Here is a 20,706-nt window from a genome sequence, read left to right on the forward strand (position 1 = left end):
AGGTGCATGGTCCAGTGGCTGCTGCCCCTTATCCAGCGTTCAGACTCCTCAGTGCACAGGGGAGGGGTGGTAGGAATGCTACAGAATTGCTGCTTTGAGCACCAACACCATGAGTGTTTGCTTGGGCCTCAAGTCAACATTCTTCCCTTCTTGCTACTGCCTCTGGGTGGGCCTGAGGATGTCTCGGAGGAAGGGATGAACCGGTTGCCTGTTGACCTGCAGTACCTGCCACCAGAGAAGCAGTGTGAACCTGATGCCAACATCCGCAAGATGCTCATTGAAGCCATCATGCTGCTGACAGCCACTGCACCTGGGCAGCAGCAGGTGTGGGACCAGGGAACCTACCTGATCTTCTAGAGCTGCATAGCTGGGAACCAGAGCCTAATGTACGGTTGGCTTGTGAAAAGCTCATCCAGGTGCTAATTGGAGATGAGCCAGAATTTGGCATGGAAAACCTGCTGGAGATGCAGGTGCCTGAAGATGTGGAACCACAGCGGCATCAGCTGGACCGGGAGCAGCAGGAGCTGGCCCAAGAGCCAAGGGTGGAGGGGACTGTACCTACCTGAGGTCCCTTCAGCATGGCAGTCCAGAGCCACCTTTGCCAGACTTCCTAGATCAGACCTGCCTATAGGCCTTCAAATCCCCTGTGCCCTGCTGAAAAGCAGAGCTATACTTAGGCTAGAGTGAATGCTCAGTAAATGTTGGAGGGTTGAGGACACTTCCCCAACCCTATGTCCTGTTGATACCAATAAGAATAAAGGTTGAAATAAAGCCCGCCAGGCCCTGTGCCACAGCTGCTTTCACATGAGGCAGATAAGTGGTGGCCAGTGGAGCCATGAGGAACCTGTTCTCAGGCAAAGTGGTGGGACTTGACAGAAAGCATTGCAAAAAAAAAAAAAACAGTAGTAGAAATAAAGAATCTTGACTGAGAGTTGTTTTGTGTGTACTTCAACTTCAGTGGGCTTCCAAGTTCTCTTTTTCTTACTTAATCCTTTATTCAAGAGAGCCCACTTGAAGGTGGAAATAAAACAGGAATTTTTGTTGGCTATGGTGTTGTATGCCTGTAATCCCAGTGACTCAGAAGGCTGAGTTTGAGATTAGCCTTGGCAACTTAGCAAGACCCTGTCTCAAAATAAAAAATCAAAAGGGCTAGTGATGTAGCTCAGTGTGAAAGTGCTCTGACTTAGATCCTCAGTATTATGAAGGAAAAGTAAGGATGGGAATTTTGTGCATTCACTGACTGTTTATGCATACTTTATTAGCAAATCTTAAAATTGGAAATAACAGTAGGAAGAAACTATGAAGAAGGATGGAAAACAGTTGTTTTCTGGTTAGTTCAGAGGAGCAAAATGAGTCCTGAGTTCTCGTGATAAGGGCTCGGTGCTGCTGACTTGCAGATGTTGAGCCACATTACAGCCGTTGACATGGAGGGGAAGTGAGCCTCCCAGATGGCCCCTCTGCATCTGAGCCGCGTACGGTAGGGTGCATGTCATCATAATGGATCACGGGATTCTGAAAGTGGTCACAACAAAGTGGATTTTCTTTCAAAGTATTGTTTCCCATTATATTTTTATGCTTTTTCCCTTGGGAAAATTTTTGGTTTCCTTGTATTTTTCTCGGGAATGCTCATGACTAACTTGTTTTATTTTAACATCTGTATTTTACTTTAGTGGCTAGATTGATGTGATATTATTCAATAGAATAATTTCTCTACAGAGGTTGGGAGATGGATGCCTTTGGGGGGAAATTTTGAAAATATGTGTTTCCAAATGTATCTCCTTACAGGTATAAGGTTAATCTTTTCATTAAATTGAAAATTTCCATTTCCTTTTATTTTTGTGGAGAAATTTTCTGTTGAATGACAAATAACCACATTATTATACCTGTACTTAACGTAATTTTGAGATAGAAAGTTGAACTAAATGACATTTGCATTTGTATCCACAACTTTTTAGTTTATTCCTTCATTAAAAGCAAGGAGCATCTGGAAACTTGACTTGTTACTAGTGGGTTTTAGGGCAGCCAGTTGAAAAGACAGCCACCATTTGTCAACCCAGGTCAAGCACTGGAGCCTCATGATCTGTTTTAAAAAGTTTTATTTCCTCTTTTATAAACTGAGGGATAAATGTAAGGCATTCTTCTTGTCAAAGAAATGGAACAAGCCAATTAAGAAGCCCCAGATAAGCTTTTGAATGGCTAATTTTCCACCAAGATCAGACAGTTCCCTTCAGCTTCCACATCCACAAAAGGCTCTATGTATCTGTCTTTTACAAACCATGGGAAACTTTAGATTTCTCTTAACACCATTTAAGGGAGACCTGTATGCAGTTTCCTAAGCTATCTGGCTTGCTCTCATAATTTGATTCATGAAGTTCACCTGCACTAAAAGGCTTATACTTAGTAGTTATTCGTTTTAGCAGTATTTTGCTATTTAGCCAGCCTTACAGAAATCAGAATAGAATATGTGGTTTTAAAAATTATGTTTGGGGGCTGGGATTGTGACTCAGTGGTAGAGCATTCGTCTAGCACGTGTGAGGCCCTGGGTTCGATCCTCAGCATCACATAAAAATAAATAAAATAAAGATATTAAAAAAATTATGTTTGGATTAAGTGTTGACTTTTGGAGGAACCTTGAAGTTCTTCCTTTCCCAGCCTATGATACTCTTTGTAGCTTTGCTCCTTAAACATTAATTTGTTTTGAATTGTTTTGGAGGAGGTAACATTGGTGACAGCCAATGCTTGGGCAATGCTTGGGGTTATTGTGATTTTCATGTATTAAAGTGTGTATTTCACTCTTGATGTCAGTATGATGTAGAGGAAAGCATAAAGATCTTGGAATTGAGAAGCTGTGGAGATCAGTCCTGGTTTGATCACTGATTTGTACTGGGAAATGGACATGTCATTCTTTTCCATCTCTCCCTCACATGGGGGCTGTGCGTAACAGTGACTCTCCTCATTAATTCTTGATGATTTCAGGGTGCTTCTCACTGCCTGTGCTTCCCAATTATAAAGTAATTTCTGAGCAGCTGGTTTGGTACTCAAAATTCAGCAAAGAAAACACTATTGTTCCATTGTTTTTCCCTTCTTAGTCCAATATATAACTTTTTTGGGTGGTAGATGCCTTTTTATTTTGGCGCTTTTCTACCAGGGTCAAGGCTGAGCCTAGCAGAGTAGTCTTGTGGTCCCTCTAGACAGTTCTGTGCTTGGGTCCTTTCAGAAGGCCAAACCTGGCCCTGGGGCCCTGGAGTGTCAGGTGATGCTGCTCTTTCTTTTCTTCGTAAGATGCTGGCTGGTTACTGGGGCATCAGAAGCTATAGAAAATAATACCATCTTCCACATTGTCAGAAAAACTATAGTTCTGTCTGCTTTATGGGATGGCTGCCCTCTTGATACCTACCTTATATTTTACTAGAATCATAAATAAGTATTTGAGTAAGGTTTATAAATTTGACACTTTTGTAGTTGATGTTTGATTATTTATACAAATCTTCATTGTTCTTTGATTATCACATGCAGTGATTGGTTGACCCTCTGTAATCTGATTAGGGCCTGCCCTGTGCCAGTGTCTTCCCTTCAGGAGGACTTGCATCTAGTTTTTGTTATGGTCAGTTTCCTAATCTCTCCCAGAAAGCATCCTAGTAGATCACTGGTATTTAGTTTGTCTCCTCTTTAGAAGTGCAGCCTTGAAGGAGAAACATGATTGGGAACCAAGGTACCTATTAATCCTAATGTATGACTCTTTTTCCTAGAAAAGAGATTCCTCCAACTTCATTATCTTGGCAACTATTCAAAAGTTTTATAACAAGGTGTTGTTTTTGCTTAAAAGTAGAGAAACCCCAAATTCCCAAATATGAAGTTATGTTTGAAACATAGCTTTCTATGAATTTCTTTTTAAAACTAGTTAATGTCAGCAGTAAATAGGGCTTATTGTAACCTCATGAGGTTTGTGGTCAGATTCTGGGAGATTGTTAAATAAGTTAGACATGGTCTCTGTCTTCCAGGATTTAAAATCTAAAAATGAAAAGAGTAATAGGAACAAATACATTAAAACACACTTGTATGTGCTTGCATACAAGCGTATGTGCATATGCAGCAAGAAGCACACTTAATAATATATATTTTAAGCTTTTGGTTTATAAGGTTTCTGTTAGGAAGGTTTTATTAAAGAAAGTGGGATTATAGGAGGCCACTGCTTGAGGAATAATGAAAGTCCCCAGTCCTGAGGTGGGGTGATATAGATTAGCACACGTGACTCCCCATCTCTTTTGTAATTCTTCCATCAAGCTCTGGCATGCCACTTTACCGTGACTTTTCCAGGTGTGGCTTAGTACATTTTTTTATTCCTGTCTTTCAGAGGATGAATAATAAATAGCAGTCTTGTTGAACACTAGTTGGCTTTGTGGTTTTGGCTATGAGGGATACTTTTTTTGCCACACTGCATGATCTGCCTTGTTTGAAGAGCACACAGTTTGTCAGCCCCCCGTGCAGTCTACCATGTTGGCATGAACAAGCCTTTCCTTTATGGAGTAGCCACACTCATGACGTGTGACTAAAGCATTCCCTCCCCATTGTGATCTGTGAAGGCTCAGACAGAAATACAGCCGTGCTTCTGGTTAGGGGCACACAAACTTCAGATCACAGCAAACCTATAAATCCTGCCTAATAGATAATTAGGATGGGAGTATTGGTTAAAATTATAGGTTCTCAATCTCTTGACACTCACTTGAATGGAGGGTACAGACTGGGTGACTTCTGCCTTTCCTCACGGCTTTCTCCCTTCTTCCCTTGACTCTTCTCTTGTGAAGGAAGCTTGGTGTCTAAGAGTGTGTCAGTCAGCTTCTTGTCCCTGTGACCAAACTACCTGACAAGAACAGCTTTGAGGAGCAAAGATTGATTTTGGCTCACAGTTTCAGAGGTTGGAGTCCGTGGTCAGCCGCTCCACCTCTTTGGGTCTGAGGGGAGGCAGTACACCTGGCAGAAGGGCATGGAAGAGGCAAGCTGCTCAGCTCTTGGCAATCAGGAAGCAGGGGGTGGGGTAAAAGGTCAGACCTACAGAAAACCATTTAAATAACTATTTTCTAATTTTTTGTAAGTATGACATAGATAGTGCCATCTGGATGCACAGAAGAGAAATTGATTCACTACCTATAATAGCTGCCTTGGGGCATTGGAACTTAAATCTCTTATGGAACCTGGGTTGACAAGGTTATTTTAGAGTGTTTCTGTCATGTTTATTGAGGAAGGAATCTTGATTGATTTCAGTCGGTATTCTTAGTGCCTAATAAATATTTGGTTTCTTCTTACCATTCAATATCTAGCTTAAATATTACCTTTAATTTGCTGAGACAGAGGAAGTCATCCTTTGGATTCTTTTTAGTTGCTTGTTCATACCACTAGTCCCACAGGCTACATTATCACATTGTATTATAATTATTTTCTTATTCACCTAACAGATGGGGGCTAGTGGTTAGAAATTGTATGCTCTTGATCTCTTGCTCACTTGGATGGAGGATGCAAATTGGATGGGTTATTTATTTATTTATTTTAATATTTATTTTTTAGTTTTCGGTTGTCACAACATCTTTATTGTATTTTTATGTGGTGCTGAGGATCGTCCTGCACATGCCAGGTGAGCACGCTACCGCTTGAGCCACATCCCCAGCCCTGGATGGGTTATTTATATGGTAGCCTTTGTATAGATTCCTTACTATATGGTTATATGGTGCCTTACTGTATTGAGATAGGTAGCCTCCAAGATGGCCTCCAGGGACTCTCATCTCCTGGTATTCATGTAATTCTGTGGTTCCTCTAACATTAAACAAAACTGAACTGTGTAACCACAGGATGACTTCAGAGTTTAGGTCATAAAAGTCTGTTGGCTTCTACTTGGTCTCTTTTGGAGCTGCCATGTTGTGAGCACACTCAACCAGCTCTTGGAGAGAGGTCCATGGGACCTCTCACAAATGAACACCACCAACTTATGTGAACGTACAATCTTTGGGTAATTTGTTACTAAGCAATTGATAGCTAATTCATATGTTCTCAGACTAGTCTTTGACTTATAATGTTGGTTCATACAGAGTATATATGAGTAATTCAGAATGGCTTAAAAGGCCTTATGGGAGTTTTAAACATCATCTTTCCACCTCTTTTAAAAAAATCTGTATAGGTATATAACATAATCCTGTGTTATATACAGCTATATACACATACATACAAGTATAAATATATAAATGCTCTTAAGTAAGTCAAGTGAATAATTGAGAGATTGTGTGCAAGAAAAAGTTATATTATGTGGCAAGATTTTGTTGTCCTGTATCCATGATACCTTCATAGAACTTAAAAAAACAAAATGAGTTGTAAGGCCACAATATTTTATGTTTAATTCTATATTATGTTATTGTTGTTTAGGAATAAATCTGGAATCTTAACAATGCTAAGACTACAGGTGATTTTTTAGTTTTATCTTTATAATTACCTGCACTTTTCCCAAAATATTAGACAATGAATTTATTCATAGTTTATTTTTTAAAATATTATTGGTAATGTTACCAATAATATAGGTTATATAGAGCTAATTGCTGCTTAATCTTTACTGAGATTTAAAACTTTTAAAAACACTAGTTCATTTATTCATGTATATACTCTTTCCTTAAATCTTTGAGTGCCTGCTCTGTGCCGGGACCTGGACCTCTGCTGGGTCTTTGCTTTTATAATCAGTAATGATTGCCCTTGATCACACCACTAGGGAGCTTTGTGTATGCATAAAGCACTCCCACTCGGCCATGAGAGGGATGAAGCCCACCTGAGGCTGGGCAGAGAAAGTCCTGTTTGAGTTTAGGTTTCTCCTAGGTGTGGGAACTATAAATGGAGCAGAAGTGGAGCCCCGCCAATTTACTGAATTGAAAAGTTATAAGAGGTTCTGTACCGAGGAGGGCAGAGAAGGATGTGGTAGCCACAGTCTTCTTCCAGATTCTGGGATCTCAGAGTTAGGTTTACTTTTCTGGTATTGGAGAAATGGGACATTTCATGGAATGGGATTAAATCGTTTATGTGTTAGGTATACTAACACTGGGAGTCAAAGAGAGCTGAAGGATAGTTTTTTTGGTGGAAAAGTACATATATCTTGACTTTATTCCCCTTCAGTTTCAGTGTGAATTGTATAAAATTGCTATTTTCCTTGCTTATGTGGAGAAGAACCAGAATAAGCATTTAGGATCATTGTTATAACTAGATCAACAGGGCATTTCTCCTTTGTATTCTCTTCAGGAAGAGGCAGCGACTTCTATCAATCATAAAAATGAGACTCAAAGATGAGATCAAGGAGGGCGTGGTGGCACACACCTGTCATCCCAGCAGCTCTGTCATTCCAGCGGAGGCTGAGGCAGGAGGATTGCAGGTTCAAAGCCAGCCTCAGCTAAAGTGAGGCCCTAAGCAACTCTAAATTAAATATAAAATAAGGCTGGGGATATGGCTCAGTGGTCTCTAGTTCCTCTGAGTTCTATCCCTGGTTACCCCCCACACCCCCAAAAAAGAGATCAAATGGTACTTGGAGAGTCTCCTTCATAAAAAGCAGTGTCTCAGTTTTTGCACTTGGTAGGGTTGGTTGCTATCATTCTTCTGTTCTGCAGTTGCAGAACTTGAAACAGATGGAGTGATTGTCCCAGACTTTTTATGAATTTAGAACTTTGATCTCTGAGTTTTTAGTTGACTTTAGTATGGAGAGTTTTTTATTTTTTGGTACAGAAACTGTTCAAACCGATACTTTATTGATGGAAAGCTCAATAATGAAAACAGTAGCTTTTCGGGGCTTTGATTTCTGAGCTCAGAGAGTCGTCTTCAGATTTGAAAAGCTCTTGGTCTCCACCCTGCTTCTGTGGAAACCGCTGCAGTGTTGATGAAGTCACAGCGGTCCCCATTTTCGAGGGCGTCCTTTAAGTGCCATGCTCTGTTCTGGTGTGCGCCTTCTTTCATGGGCTGGCTCTAAAGGAATGGCGTCTCCTGATGGTGCTTCTCTGTGTGATCCGCAGCCTCTGCCAGCACCTGCTGGATTTGCATTGGCTGCTTCTCTGCCTTGCTGCATGCTGACAGGCAGTCTTCATTTCTACAGACAGCAGTTCTCTGATTTGGGTGAGGGTAGGAATGGTGGTAGTCCTTTGTACAGATGTGGTTGTTTGGCACTTGGTAGCTTTGGTGTTGTGGGCAGAGGATTTTATTCCTGCCTTATCCTGATGTGTTGTGAGCTGTCCAGTCACCGCCTACTCAAAGAGATTCTGCCTCCTTCCCAGAGCACCTTAATCTGTGAAGTGTGTGGGCCATGAAAGGCTGGGGGTTGGCATTGGGAGGGGTAGAGGATGCAGGGGAGGGCACCAGGTGCAGAACAATGACTTCCAAATTATGTCCTGAGCTGCCAGCCCCAGGAGCTCTGCATGACCTTGTTACCACATGAAGTGCCACAGAAGGGCCTTTTCATTTTCTCCAAATGCCTGTTTTCCAGTCTCACAGAGAGGAAGAAGAGGGGAGGGACACCCTGCTCACCCCGGTCAATAATGGAGCACAAAGTACTGGCAAAAGGAATCTCACAGTGTGCCCTGAGGCTATTTTTGATGACAGTGAGTGACTGTGACTCACTGAGAGTATGCCCTGGCAGATGATGGATTCTAACCCCCCCACCCCCCAAGATGAGCAGGCCGCCTGTCCTTTGTGCCTTCCCTTGGCCAGCTCCTGCTGCTGCAGTTCACTGATGTGTCCACAGCAGCCGGGTGCAGGCCTGACAAGCTCTGACAGTGGTTTTTACCATATATGGTCATCAGAGGCTCTGTGGCTGACAACCAGCCAGGATAATTTCCTTCCTTTGCTTTGATTGGCTGCACAGTGGCTCAGAGAATGGTGGGATCTGGGTGTGTGATGAAGAGAAGTCAAGTGCAAGGAATGTTTAACTCTTTCCTGGGATTCTGGAGAGTGCTAGTCTATGCTGAGCGTGCAGGCTAGTTCTCCCTGCAGAATCCCTCTGTGGGAAGCAGGCAGCCCTAGCCTGGGGAAGTGGCTATCTCAGGTTAAGAAAGGGTTCTAAGTGCAGAATACATTTCTGAAGTCATGATTGGTCCAGAAGCCACCTTATAACCATATGTAGCCAATTGTCCGCTTCTGCCAAATTGAATATCTCTGCTAGTTGGGTGTAGGATCTGAGATGAGTCAAGGGAAGCCTGAGCTGGGGCACATGTCTGCTTTGTCTTAGGAAAAGTGACTCTGGATTCATTTCTGACTAAGCTTTAAGTCAGACGTGAGTGATCTGGACCACTAAGTTGGTTCTTACTCCAGTCCTCTTGTTTGTTTGCAAGCTCTGCAAGGTAGGAACTCAGGGCCTTGGACCACAGGGTATCACCCCACCCACCACCGAAAAGTTTTTAATGTTTTTCTCCCCTCTCCTCCCATCCCCTCCCTTCTTGTCCCCTCCCCTCCCCTTCTCCAGTACTAGGGAATGAATCCAAGGATGCTCTACCTCTGAGCTACAGCACCTGCCCTTTTTATTTTATTTTATTTATCTCACTCTGTTGCTGAGGTTAGCTTCGAACTTGCAATCTTCCTGCCTCGGCCTCCCTAAGTCACTGGGATTACAGGTGCGCGCCCACTGCTGGCCTTTTGTTGTTGTTTTTCATTCCCACTTCAGGGAGTGAATTTCAGTGATTTTTCATTCTGAGGCTCGTGTGTAAAGCAGTTCAGAGCCAGAGAGGAGGAACTAGCCCTGGGGCCTGCTCTTCACTCCCAGTGCTGCATCTCACTAGAAAGCTTGAGGCAGCCAGTTACCCTGCTTTCTGATTTGCCACTGCATGCTTTAATTTCCTGTATTTCACTTCTATCCATAGTTTTTTTGCTCTTCAGCCTTTGATTTCAAACTGAAGTTTATTTTGACTAGGTTCTGCCTCATCTTGAGTTCCTGGTTTGGGGGTTTTGTCAGCCCAGAAGCATCCCATGGACTTACCGGTCTGCAGGGACGAGTAGGAAATATTAGATTTTCACTTTATAATTGGGCGAGGATAGGGGGAGAGTACCTGGGATATGATTTTTTTTGTTGATGAGTCAGGAAGTAGGTACATATTCTCTGGTTGCTGTTGCACATTTAGTCATTGTTGAATAAGGAAATGTTAAATTTTCTACTTTTTTGCTTTCTGGTAATAAAATATTTATAGCTGTACAGTAGCTTTCCTTAAGCTCTTCATAGGCTTAAAATATGGCCTATTTAATATTAAACCCAGTTTTTAGAGAGAACCTGTAATGTGAAAATTATTTGCCTGGCATTGTCACTTCTGCTCACAAGACTGTTCTTTTCGACTCACAGTGAGTTGATGTCTCCAGGACCACACTGCCTCTCCCTGGCAGCTTTGGTTGCTGGCTTACCTTACCTGCCAGGGTAACTCTAGCTGCGTGTTTTATTCCAGAGCACATCCTCTTACCCTAAATGTTGGAGTTTCTGGTTTCCTTAAAGTAAAACGTCCTTGGAATGTTTCATTCTTAGTCAGCAGACTGTTAACAAATTGTATATTGTGTGCGAGTCCCTGTCTTATTATCCCTGCCCTTCTCCCCTTGTCCCATGACCATAATCACCAGAGCTCCTTCCTATGGAGCAGCAGAGGCTTAAGAGATTCCAGCAGAACATGAATCCACATAAATAATTCTGTTATAAGAAAAAGGAAGTTGGTGGTGGGGGGAGGAAAACCCACTTCAATAGATATCCTTTTCTGACTCCTTTGAACTTTGCACAGTGTGAATGGAGCCCTTATGTTTGGGCTGAAAACTTCCTCTGCTTCCAAGCTCAGAGTTTGACATCTCATTCTCCTAGCTGAGGATTCAAGAATCTCAGTATATTGGCCCAAAGCTAGAAATGAGTTGCTATTGAAATTTGGACCTATCAAGTAATTTTGAACTCATTATTTCCTATAATGAAAACTTCGACAGCTATAAAGCAGAGTGAGCAGTTTGGAAAATTTCACCTTCCCTTTGTTCCTCAAGTAAGGGAAGGTGCCTTTCACCCCAGGATGGGGTGGAGGCTCTTTGGCCCTCAGGTGTTCGGTAGTGTAATAGGTTAATAGGCATAGAGACCGCGTCATGAGAGAGACGGGGTAGAGAGCAAGAAGAGGCCATACCTTGACAGAGTGGCGTTTGTACCATGAGATGCAAAATGTAAATGAGGGAAGAAATTGTGTGTGGAATATCTTGAGTGTGTTAGGGGTATTGCAACATTTGATTGATTCAAATGTGTGTCACTTTTTATGGCCAGGAAGTTCATTAACTTTATGCAAACATAGTTATAAGAAAGAGTAAGCCTCCTAGGTAAACTGCTGTATGACTTTAACAAAAGGTTGCATGTCTTCATTCTTGAAGGAACCAGTTGGTTTATTTTATTTATTATTTTTGTATCAGTCTGGGAATCGATCCCAGGGGTGCTCTACCACTGAGCTACATCCCAGCCCTATTTTATTTTATTTTATTATTTTTACTGTGATCCTTCTGCCTCAGCCTCCAAAGTCAGTGGGATTACAGGCATGCGCCACACACCTGGTGAAGAATCACTTTTAACATTGAGAAATAGTTGTTCTGCATGATCTTTTGTATAATACATAGGACATACTGGAAGCATCTCAAAGTTGAATTTTGAGGGCTTGGGAAGGTAAAAATTTATATCTGTGATACAACACCATTAACTCTTAAAAACCCTCCTAGAGTGGAACTCCTTTATTGAAACAATAGTAAGGGGGCTGGGGATGTGGCTCAAGTGGTAGCGCACTCGCCTGGCATGCGTGTGGCCTGGGTTCGATCCTCAGCACCACATACAAACAAAGATGTTGTATCCGCCGATAACTAAAAAATAAATATTAAAAAAATTCTCTCTCTCTCTCTCTCTCTCTCTCTCTCTCTCTCTCTCTCCCCCTCTCCCCCTCTCTCCCTCTCTCCCTCTCTCCCTCTCTCCCTCTCTCTCCCCTCTCTCACTCTCTCTTAAAAAAAAAAAAAGAAACAATAGTAAGAATTTTTCTGTGTGTTCATATACATTTGAAATTGATTGCACAGTAGTATGTAGAGTGAGTGCACTTCTAAAACATGGATTCCTTTTTGGCCTGAGATGTGAAACACATAAATGAGATTCACTAGTAGACCTAAATGGAAAGAAACTTGATGGTTTTCCATTAAAACTGACGGAAGATATCCTTATGACTAGAAATGTCATCTGTTAAGAGTTACATTGAAGGCTGGGGTTATGGCTCAGTGGTAGAGTGCTGGCCCTTGCATGTGTGAGGCACTGGGTTTCATCTTCAGCACTGCATTAATAAATAAATAAATAAAGCTATTTTAAAAAAGTTACATTGAAGCTAGGCACAGTGGCGCACACCTGTAATCCCAGCAACTACAGTTCAAAGCCTCAGCAACTTATCAAGGCTCTAAGCAATTGAGTAAGACGCTGTCACTAATAAAATATTTTTAAAAAGGCGGGGGGCAGGGGCTGGGGATGTGGCTGAATGGTTAATTGCCCCTGGGTTTAATCCCTGGTACAAAAAAAAAAAAAGTTACAATTTTATTTTTTTGTGAGACTTGTTTTTGCAGTTATTTAAACTACAAATATTCCTTTTAGAGCATTTACTGATGTTTGTTATATGTGTTTTTATTTTCATCCCCCATCCTCAAATATCCATTGGAGGGAAATGTTGAATAATTTCTTGGATTTTATTGAAGTATTAGTTTCTAGGAGTTTTTTGGGCTGCTTTGAAATGTCTAAGGACTTTTCCCAAAAACCCAAGCAAGTGACAGTGCTGGTGCCCAGGACATTTTCTGCCATGATGAGAGTTGCTGGCTATAACCTATTCAAAGCCATCACCCTCAGCTGAGGCCAGCCACAAGGAAATTGTGCTGTGACCCCCTCCCTTGTGCCAACTGTACACATCCTTTAGAGGCTGAATTTTCCCTTGGGCTCATGTTGTGGCCTTTGGGCAGGCCACTGGACCTTTCAGGTACTAATGACTGTAAGCCAGTGTCCTGACCTGTTTCATTAGAGTCCCGCAAGATCACAAACTAGGCTCTGAGCCAGAGCCTTTGGGGAACTTGACGTTGATCTTTCTTGCCACTTCATGTGTTGAGTGCCAGGTAATCCTAACCACTTGGAACTTTATCCAGAGAGGCACATAAAAGCCATCCTGTGGCAAATGATTGGGACTAATAAGTAATCAATCAAAAAAAGTATTTAAAGTTGGGAGACTAAATGACTATACATTTAGCTAAACCAATTTCTGTGCTACCAAAGTGATAATGTTATAGGTGATGTAACTGAAGTGATTTATCCTTAATGAGATAAGATAGTAGGTGATTGGCTAGTAATAGGAAATTATTCTGTATAATACCTTAGGAAAATTGATGAGAGATTTTAAAAATAAGTCACCTTTTTAGTTTAAAAAAAAAAATTCCAAAACCTGGCATTAACCTTTTGTAATTCATCCTTCCAGTCTCAGTAGTCATTTAAATTTGCTACTGGGAGGTGCAGGTAAATAAATTGTGCTTTCACCACAACATGTGGTAGATGTCTTTCTGAATGGCTCTTCACAGTCTAGCAAATTAAACATGGATTCCTTGTTTTATTTACTGGTGATAAATGAGTGTGTGTCAAAGGCTTGAAGAGAATTGCTTTCTCATTAAATCCTGGTCTAAAATGTCTTTCAGAATGATGTTTCCTCATCTTTACCATGTAAATTCATTATTAGGATTATCTCCTTTAGTCTCCACGTACTTGGGAGTTCTTAGTAGTTTATAAATGCCCAGTTCTGAAGTTTTAATAATATATGCTCATTTGAAGAAATGTATTGTGTTTTTGTTTTGATTTTTTTTTTAATAAACAAGAAGATAATTTGAAGGTCTAAGCCCTTGAAAAAAAGAGGGTTAATGTTTTGTAAACAGCCAGTATGTCAAACGACCAATGTACATTTAAAGTGTAATTTTCCTTCGTACTTTCTTTTTGCTTTTGTTCTTTTATCAGTATCAGATATTTAGTGAATTTCCTTCCTTGTGTACTGCAATATGATGCTGCTTTCTCTGTTTTATTTGTTTTAAGGATTTATGATGACATCCCAACCAGAGGAAGCAGCTGTTTGCAGAATATCATTTTTTAAAATTAACTCTGTGTTTCTAGTGGCCAGCTGCCAATAGACATTACTTCTGTGCCCTTTTCGTAACCATGGCATACTGGAATTTTTTTAAATTTTTTTTTTTGTTGTAGTTGGACACAATGCTTTAAATTTATTTATTGTTATGTGGTGCTGAGGATCGAACCCAGAGCCTCGAACATGCTAGGCGTGTGCTCTACCACTGAGCTGTAACCCCAGCCCCTGGAAATGTTTTCTTCTATCCAGTCTGGCGTGGATGGCGGTGGTGTTTCAGAGCTCTGCTTCTTGACCTTCTCTGTGCCTCAGTTTCTTTATTTAGAGAATGAGGATAATTCCTAATTCATAAATGGATATAAAGATCTCCAGATAGTTCCTAGCTTATAATGTAAATACTCTCAAAATGTTATTGTTATTGTTTGTTTTTGATAGAAAGATGGACTTTCAGATCTTCCTATTACTCCTAGAAAATGTACTCCTAGTACTTTCATGAGACGGGAATGGCAGAAATGCTTTTTATTTTCAAATATTCCATTTGATTGAAGATTACTGGTGAATACCTATTAACTTTTAATTAAGATTGTTTAATTTGGGCTGGGGCTGGGGCTGGGGCTGGGGCTGGGGCTCAGTGACAGAGTGCCTGCCTCGCACACGTGGGCACTGGGTTCGATCCTCAGCACCACATAAAAATGAATAAACAAAATAAAAATATTGCATTCATCTATAACTAAAAAATATTTTTAAGAAAAGATTGTTTAATTTTGATTTGTGGGGGAAGTATTCATTTAGGAAACTTTATAGTATTATATAATTAAGCACAACTAGTATTAGTAGTTCCAGATTCCCCTCAGAATTGCTTTTTGAATTGCTTTCTGTATTACCAAAAGTTCTGCTTACCCAGATTTTGGGGGGGAAATCATTTGTTGTTGTTACAAGTTCATATTCAGGCTGTGTGTGGTGGTATACCCCTGTCATCCCAGCAACTCAGGAGGCTGAGGCAGGAGGATCACATGTTTGAGGCCATCCTCAGCAATTTAGTGAGACCCTCAGCTTTTGTAACACCCACCCTGGCTCAAAAAATAAAAGAGGCTGGGGGTGTAGGTCAGTGGTAGAGCTCCCGTGGGTTACATCCCAGTAAGCCCCCTACCCCCACTACAAAAATGTTCAAATTCAGTACTGTACTTTTCCATTAAGGCTGCCACATGTGGTTTGCTGGGGAGAGCTTAAGAATGTGAGACTCTGAGATGAAACAATTCAGGTAGGAAAACCTTTTCTTTCGAAGGGGAAAAATACTTTAATGTAAAATCAGTAACAATATATTGATATGATTCTCACTTTATTACGTTTTTAATTTTTTTCAAAATAGGGAATATATTAAATAAAATAATAGGATACTCAAGTACTTTCCCCAAAGATTAATTAAACAGATGTTAATTTTTCACCATATTTATTTCTTCTGACTTTTGGGGGGAGGCCCTCCTTCTTCTCCAGAGGTGGTAATTTCCTCAAATATGTCCATATTTTTGTATTATTACATGTGACATTTATTTATGTGTGTGAAACTTTAAGTATTTATTCCCATACTGAGAGTCAGTGAAATTGCTTCTTCTTTTACCACTGTTTCCAACAGTCCTGCAACAATACTTTTGTGGAAATCATGGGGACATTTCTGTCACCCAGGCCACCTAGCAGTGGTGTTGCTGGGCTGCTTGTCACTTCTGCCTTTTGTCACATCATTTGCCAAATACATTGTTAACTGCACACTGTCCTGTGAGTGGGTATGTGAGTCTCTCTTTCCTGACATTTTTGTTAGCACTCACATTTAGACTTTTACATTTTTGCCAGATTTTATACATGTAAAAATGCTACCTCATTATTTTAATTTGCAGCTCCCTAATTACAAGAAAGATCAGATCTCTTATATCTGTTTTGGGGTTTCTTCTCTGTGAGTTTTTGGCTCATATCTGGCCATTCTTTGTTAAGATTGACTGTTCACTTGTTGGGTATATGTACTGCGTATATCTTATCCTGGTTTGTAACTAGTCTTTTCACATTGCTTATTGCTAATTTGCTTATTTTTTTGAGAAAAACTCACATTGCTGAATTTGATTTTCTGTTTTTTTCTTTTGCCTTTGTGACACAGACCTTATATAATGAGTTCAGTGGAATTCCTTTTTCTGTTCCCTGGAAAAGTTTGAGATGATCTCTCTTATAAAACCACCTGGGCCTATTTTGGTTCTGGTATTTGGTGATTGATTGATGAGGGTAGGTGATGAGTGGAGTTATATCTCTCATTCTTTTACGATATTCAAGGTTTTTAATCTTAAGTAAGTTACATTTTCCTGATTGTCTCATGGAGGTTGTATTTATTTTTGGCATGGGAATTTAACCTAGGGGTGCTTAACCACTGACTCACATTTTTTAATCTTTTATTTAAGGACAGTCTTGGTAAGTTGCTGAGGCTGGCTTTGAACTTGCAATTCTCCTTCCTCAGCCTGTTTCATAGAGTTTTCAGATTTCTTATCAAATGTTATTCCTTATTCATACTTCTACCATGTATATGAGTTTTGTCCCTTTTAAAGTTCCTGGTATTTGCTCCTTTCCCCCCCCTAATTTATTCAATTTAATTGATTCTTTTTTTATTTTCTCTCCTGTCAATTATTTTATAATTTTACATTTTTTGATTGTACTCTGTTCATTTTCTAACTTCTCATGTTAGATGCTTAGTTCATTAATTTTCAATCTTTTCTAAAATATGCATTTAGGACTATAAAACTTTTATGGGGATCTGTGTTAGCTGAATTCCATGTATTTTTAAACTGTGAACTAGTGAATTTATATTTTCTAGTGTATTGGAGACTTTTTTTTTTATTATTTATTTTTTTTGAGGGGTGGGTAATAGGGATTGAAGTCAGGGGCACTCAACCACTGAGCCACATCCCCAGCCCTGTTTTGTATTTTATTTAGAGACAGGGTCTAAGTGCCTTGCTGTTGCTGAGGCTGGCTTTGAACTCAGAATCCTCCTGCCTCAGTCTCCCGAGCTGCTAGGATGACAGGTGTGTGCCACAGAGCCCAGCTATTGGAGATTTTTTGTTAATACCTTCCTATTAATTTATAATTTGTTTTACATTGTACTCCAAACATAATTTCCATGATACTGACTCCTTGGTACTTTTTGAAATTTGCTTTGTGGTCTCATAATTGATCACTTAAAAAAAGATAATGTTTTATGTTTGCTTGGAAAAAAAATGTGTATTTTAAAATATTGGCTACAAGGTCATATTATATTCGTGTTTTTTTGTGTGTGTTGTTGTTATTAATTTAGCCTCTTGGTGGATTTTTTATGTGTTCCTTCCCTTTTAGTTACTTGTTTGTGTCATTATTATTATTTTTTGGTACCGGGAATAAAACTCAGGGGCACTTAGTCATGGAGTCATATCCCCAGCCCTTTTTGGTATTTTATTTTTAGAGACAGGGTCTCACAGAGTTGCTCAGTGCCTCATTGCTGAGGCTGGCTTTGAACTTTCGATCCTCCTGCCTCAGTCTCCCAAGCTGCTGGGATTACAGGCATGCACCACCAAGCCTAGCAAGTGTCATTATTTTTTAAAATGTGTGCTGGAGATGGAACCCAGCTAAGCATGCTAGGCAAAGAGCACCACATCCCCAGTGCTGAGTGTCCTGTAGCTGGATTTGATCTGATCTCAGAGTCCTTGTGGTTTAGCTAGTGAGTTTAGCCTATTTGCATTTACCACATCATGATTTAGAGTTGGTTTTGTTTCCATCATCTTATTGTGTAGCTTTCTAGTGTTCATGCTTGTTTCTCCTTTTTTCCTTTTATTTCATCTTTGTAGGATCAAAAAGGTTCTTTTATTCCTGACATCTCCCCCTCCTCCTGCATACATTTTGGAAGTTACATGTTCTTTTTCCTTTTAGTGTTTGCCCTTAATTTTAACATAGTTGTATGACTTACAGTCATGTCAACTAGTTAGTTTTCCTGCTTTTCTTTAGAGAAGGGCCCTGAAACCTGTTGACTGGGAACACATGCCTTTCTACTTTACTTACTCTTGTCGTTCTGCACTTTGTCATTATCACTGCTGTTTTACATAGTTCTCTACTTGTGTTTACCATATTGACCAGTTTTTCCCCCCCTCACTGTTGTTTTAGTGACGGTCCTTTTTCCTGGTTTACTTTCTTGAACTTGGGAACTTCTTAGCATTTCCAACATACTTCTCTATTTCTTTGTTTTTGTCATACCTTTCAGAAGTTTGTCCACAGTCATTCAGACATCACTCAGCCCTTCTTGTCTAGAATGTTTAAAATTATGAAATATCAAACATTCAACGAATGATGATTCCTGTACTTAAGATAATCATTATATACACTAGAATGAACACTACGCACACCGCCACCAGCTTGAGCGTGGAACATTGCTAAGGATGCAGGTGAACTAACCATCTCGTATGGTTTTTATGGGTATGCAGTAAGAGAAACTGATAAAGCCACCCGGCTTAGGTGCTTATTTGCTATTGCTTTAAGGAAAGACATGATCTGAAGTGTGGTAGAGTGAATTCCAGTATTTGTTAAATTTTGAATGGCATCTGTTGAACACTTCAAGTGGTGGAATAGTAGCAAATTCTTTACCTTGATTGTCTTATTCAGTTTTAAAGAATGAATTATTAACATACTGGTATTACAGTTGAGAAACTGAGCTTGAGAGTTGGAGTAAGTTGGCCAAAAAACTCACAGCTAGAAATAGTGGAGATGTGATCCTAGCCTGGGCAGGCTGGTTCTCGGCTCTTTCTGCTTTGCTGCCTACAAATGACCCTTTTTATAACACTTGGGTTTTTAAAAAAATATTTATTTTTTAGTTGTAGTTGAACACAATATCTTTATTTTAATTTTATGTAGTGCTGAGGATAGAACCCCAGGCCTCACACTAGCTAAGGCGAGCACTCTACCACTGAGCCACAATCCCAGCCCCCAACACTTGGATTTTATATAATATGATGTTCACTGATATTTCCTGTTTTTCTGGTGGTGGTGTTGATGCTGGTTGGGGACTGAGTATGCTAGACAGATGCTCTGCCCCTGAGCTACATCCCAAGCCCCTGAGCTCGGTGAGTTTTGCAAGGGAAAGGAGGAAGACGTGAAGAAACCTAGGCCTTAGGTCTGTGGAGAGGGCCATCTTTAAGTCTCAGCTTAGAAATTACCCTTCTCAGCTGAAAACCTTCCAAAGACTGTGACACTACTCCCTCCCACAAGCTTAGTTGAACATCCTGTGTTTCTTTTTCCCTAGGTCTATCTGCATGGACCAGGTCTTGTGCTGCACTGTAACTGACGATTTGAATGTCTCTTTCCAGTTGGACTCCATGCTCAGCTAGGACAGGACTTCCCTGTTCAGCTCTGTACCTCCAGAACTCAGCACAGTATCTGGCCCATAAAAGTTCATAAGTAATACACATTCATTAATTCTTATGATGAAGTAGTATAAATACTGTGCTAGAAGAACTAATAATCAGTGACAGATTTTTATTGAGTTTTTATTATAGTCCAGGTACTATAATTAAATTTTTACGTATTTTACACTGATAATTGTAACACTGAGCTATCATTTACCTAAACATGTTCTCTCATTTAATCCTCACCATAATCCTGGGAGTTAAGTATCTGTTTTACAGTTGATGAACGGGAACCAAGAGAGATTATTTGACTTGCTTAAGGTCAGCCACTATTTAAGCTGTAGAGCCTGGATTTGAAACCATGTCTGTCTCACTCCAGAGCATGTGGTTTGGCACTTTAGCACTTTGTTTCTCTGGAAATTTCCACAGTTGAGTTAAGTTGGAGAAGTCATAGAATTTACTGAGCTTGAAAATTCGTCAAGAAGCCTGCCCCAGTGTTGACAGTTTGCTATAACAAGAGAGCAGCAATAGCAAATGGGTTCAGTTACACAGTGCAGCCATTCCTTCTGTGCAACTGCTCTTAGAGCCCATCCAGCCCCAGCATGGCATGGTGCTAACCTGTTGAAAAACAGACAGAGCTTTTCTACACCTGTCATAACAGCAGTTGTCTTGGTAGACACCAAATTGGTCTAATAAGACTAGTTGGCTTGTTAGATTCAAATGTGTAAAATGAGAAAATAGTGGTGACTTCAACCAACATTAAATATTCTTAACAAGACGTGGAACTGGAGAATGGGTGAGATCTAGTTAGACTGTCTGGTTGGTATTTCTATTGGAGACAGAGATGGAGACGTTAAAATATATGCCCTTTAAGCTGGGTGTGGTGGCACACATCTAGAATACCTGTTATCTGGGAGGTTGAGGCAGGAGGATTATAAATTCAAGTCCAGTCTGGGTAACTTAGCAAGATCCTGCCTCAAAATAAAATAAAAGGGCTGGGAATCTAGCTTAGTTGAAAAGTGCTTTCTTAACATGTGCAAAGTCCTAGGTTCAGTCCCTAGTTCTACCAAACAGAATACACACACACACACACACATCACACACACATACACACAATCAGCTAAAGGTTCTAAAAACGTTTTACTTTAATGATGCCAATCAATTCT

The 20,706-nt window shown here is 40.3% G+C and overlaps 1 protein-coding gene across 2 annotated transcripts in view; it reads left to right on the forward strand.

Moving 5' to 3' along the window:
- Coro1c (coronin 1C) overlaps positions 1-20,706 on the forward strand; it is an 83,045-nt gene that overhangs the window by 35,956 nt on the left and 26,383 nt on the right. The window lies entirely within an intron of this gene.

Source organism: Callospermophilus lateralis, chromosome 1 (genome assembly GCF_048772815.1).
Source record: "Callospermophilus lateralis isolate mCalLat2 chromosome 1, mCalLat2.hap1, whole genome shotgun sequence".
In the NCBI taxonomy this organism is placed as follows: Eukaryota; Metazoa; Chordata; class Mammalia; order Rodentia; family Sciuridae; genus Callospermophilus; species Callospermophilus lateralis.